Below are 4,342 nucleotides of genomic sequence, written 5' to 3' on the forward strand. Positions count from 1 at the left end.
CACCAATATAGAAGCATCAAGAAATATGGGCCAATAGGCCCATTGCAGTTACTTACATTCTTCCTTTTAACTTACAAAATATTATACCCATTGTTTCGTGTTCTGTCTTGTGTTGAAAATTTGTTTTCACCTCATCCAAAACTGTTGTAACATATCACCTCACCCAAATGCAGGTATAAAATCAAAGCTGTTTAACCCTTACACTGCTCAGGGGTCCTGGGGACATTTACACCCCTGTGCGCAAGAAAAAAAAAATTCAAATTTTTTTTTCGTCTTCTAGACATGTTAATTTGTGTCCCCTGAGCACGGGAAAAATAAAAAAAAAATCGTAGGTGACATATTTTGGGCGCAATTGACCGAGGAAGTCTGGCAAAAAGTGGGCGTTGACAGCGGTCGTCAGACCCGTCAGCGTCACCCGCGCTGACAGGTGGGAGTTGCCACAAAGATATTATTACCTAATTGTTTCAATGTCTTCGATTTATTTTTTCTTAGTTTTTTTGCAGTAATATTATTCAATAGTGTGTATTGTAATATATTTATATAATAAAAGTGGTGAATAATCGCTATACTCAAAAGTATGATGTGCATATTAGTGATTCAATTATGTTTATAAAACAATAAACAAATAGTTTTGCTGCTATTACACTCTATACACAGGTTATATATAAGTATCTGCATGTTTTGGTCACCATAACGAACCACTAAGTTGGTATTGAGAGTCGAAAAGCAACGAAGAGTTACCACCACACACCAGCCAGCCACTCGCTGCCACTCCCTCAACACACGCACTAAACTTTCTTCCCCCAACAATACCATTTGTGGTGTTATTACACTATATACAGACGTTATATATAAGTATGTATATATTTTGTTCACCACAACTGTAAGCTAAGCTGATATAGTTAGTTCAGGCACTAAGAGTCGTCGCTATAGAGCCGCGGTTGTTCAACGTCCTCCCAGCAAGCATAAGAAATATTGCCGGAACAACCGTGGACATTTTCAAGAGGAAACTAGATTTATTCCTCCAAGGAGTGCCGGACCAACCGGGCTGTGGTGGGTATGTGGGCCTGCGGGCCGCTGCAAGCAACAGCCTGGTGGACCAAACTCTCACAAGTCAAGCCTGGCCTCGGGCCGGGCTTGGGGAGTAGAACAACTCCCAGAACCCCATCAACCAGGTAACCAGGTATACACAGATGGCGGCTGGCGGCTCCCTCACTCATTCAAGGTCACACGCACTAAACTTTCTCCCCCAACAATACTGTTTGCAGTGTTATTACCCTATATACACATATTATATATAAGTATCTACATGTTTTATGCACCGTAACTGTACACCTAAGCTTGTAGTGCGCCCAAAGAGCATAGTGGCCACCCTCTAAACAGCTAGACAAATCGTGCAGACGACGTCACCTCCGTCACCCAAATGGCTCCTTCCAGCATAATCCTTTTGCTGTTATTACACTAATACACACATTATATATAAGTATCTACATTTGTGTTCACCATAGAGAACCACTGACCTGGTATGGTGAATGCAAACAATAACAGGTGGCCACACAGTAAACGATGCTGTCTCCCTCCGTCTCTCAGCATCACTCCTCCCACAGCGCTAATTATTACAACAATCCTGCTATTATCACAACCCTGGTTATTTATATCACAGTCATGGGTAATCTGTAATATTGTCATCGCTAAATAATAACAATTATATATTTTGACATTTTTCGGCGATGCTGTGGTCACAAGCTGAACAGCAATGCTGTTCGCTCATGCTGCGTGCGCCAGCCTTGGTTGCTCCAACAGTACTGTGCCTCTTACACGTGAGAATATTGCCCACGATTTTTAAAAAAAATGGCGTCTGTTTACAAGAGCCCTGAGGAAGTTACTGTGAACCCCGTGTAGCCGCGGGCCATTTGAATCGGGCCTGGCACCCTATGGCGTATATATACGCCATGCGCACTGTGGGACATGTTACTCAGGGCGTATATATACACCATGAGCAGTTTAAGGGTTAAACTCTGTTTAGTGTTTGCAAGTTATAGTTGTGTGTGTGTAAACTAAAGTCTTTGAAAATGTAATAATTTATTACGAAACGCGTTCACATGTCAAGCCGCCTGCTATCGCTGTATCTATCGATGATTTCTGTGGTGTTAGATAGATAGTTGTTTGATAATCATCGATAGATACAGCGATAGCAGGCGGCTTGACATTTGCGAAGCACTACACATCAAGAAGTCAACACCAGCAATCAACAGCCAATTAATGCACAACTATATTCTACCCACTTCAAGACTCCGCTGCAATATAGAAGCATCAAGAAATATGGATCAATAGGCTTTCTACAATTACTTCCATTCAATACCCATTGTTTCGTGTTCTGTCTTGTGTTTGAATTTAATACCCATTCAATACCCATTGTTTCGTGTTCTGTCTTGTGTTGGAATTTAATACCCATTGTTGAAAGTTCGTTTTTTCACCTCATCCACCTCACCCAATTGTAAATATAAACCTCGATTATGTGTAAGCTCTATTCAGTTTCAGTTGTGTGTTTGTAAACTAAAGTCTTTGAAAATGTAATAAGTTTTACGAAACGCGCTCAAGTGACGCGTCAGACTAGAAATAAAAATGAATTTTGGAGAATTGATCTTTGAATTACCATCAACAGTGAAAAAGAAATGTAAGAAAGATAGAGAAAATTTGTGTTAGAATTATTAATCTTACTTTTTCGGTCATATTTATTAATATATGTCTACAGGAAAGACTGCTACCAAAATATACTAATACTGTCTCCACTCGATCATCCGGACTATATGGGAAGGACCCCCAGCCGGATTATCACATTTTTCGGATAATGGTACTTTTTCACCTACGAGTCCAAAAGTGACAATTTCCAACTACTTTTATACTACAAACAACATAATTTGAATTGCCTTGCCACATATAATTATTAAATATTCAACTAGAAACCTCAACTTACCTTGTTGGTGTTCATCTTACCTTGTTGGTGTCCATTCATAACTGTAGGCCTAATAAAAAAGGTGGTGGCACAGCTATATATTACCGAGATACATTTATCTGCAACAGTGTTATTAGTGACAGAGATGACTACTGTGAATATACTTTTGCTCAGTTTACAATTAAATCCCTTAAATCTTCCTTGACTATTGGAGCCATCTATAGATTTCCCAATACTAACATAGCTTCTTTCTCAGACAACCTAAGGAATCTTATTATAAACAACAATCTCAACAAAAACCACTTCATTCTGGGAGATTTTAATATTGACCTGGGTCAACAAAATTGCTCTCAAGTTGACTATTTCCTTAACAGCATGAACTCCTGTATGCTAATCCCCACAATCACCAAACCTACCCGAGTCACTCAAACATCAGCCACTACCTTGGACCACATATGGACAAACATAACAGCTCCCCTTGTATCTGGTATAATCTACGACAGAACAACTGACCACTATCCTACCTTTCTCATAGCGAACATGGACATAACACCACCAAAAAGCAAGAAACTTTCATTTAGGCTACACAGTGAATCAGCTTTAGACAATCTTACAGAGGCACTTTACAATATTAACTGGGATTCTGAATTCAATAATACCCATGATATAAATTCATTAGCTAACCTCTTCATCTCCAAAACTCTAAGCCTCTACAACATTCATTGTCCTTCTTACCAAGCAAGTAACTGACAAAAGATTAAACAATCCATGGCTCACAAGTGGCATTCTCAACTCAATCAACAAGAAACATGAATATGAAAAGAAAGTTAGGATTGGCCTAGTTTCAAAGGAAGTAGCTAAAAGGTACTCATCAATGCTTACCAGTATCATAAGAAAGGCAAAACTTGCATATTATGTGAATAGATTCAATGAAGCAAAAGGCAACATGAAAAGCACTTGGAAAACTATCTCTAGTATCCTAGGAACTAAACAACACTCACATAACCAAATAAAACTCTACAAGGATGGGGGTATACCGTCAACTGACTTAGAAATGGCAAATGAATTTAATAGTTTCTTTTCATCGGTTGGTGCTAATCTTGCCAGTAAAATCCCACAGACTCAGACACATATTAACACATATCTCTCAGGCAGCTATCCAAACTCTCTTCTCCTTTCACCAATCAGCCCGGCAGATGTTGTGTCCATCATACATTCTCTAAAAACCAAGGCAGGGAACACCAGTGAAATTCCGTCCATTGTGTACAAGAGAGCCTCCCATGCCCTTGCCCCACCCATAGCACTACTGTTCAACAAATCTATAGAGTATCACACCTTCCCTGATATCCTCAAAAAAGCAAGAGTAACGCCAGTCCATAAAGGAGG

This window comes from Procambarus clarkii, chromosome 90 (genome assembly GCF_040958095.1).
Source record: "Procambarus clarkii isolate CNS0578487 chromosome 90, FALCON_Pclarkii_2.0, whole genome shotgun sequence".
Classification (NCBI taxonomy): domain Eukaryota; kingdom Metazoa; phylum Arthropoda; class Malacostraca; order Decapoda; family Cambaridae; genus Procambarus; species Procambarus clarkii.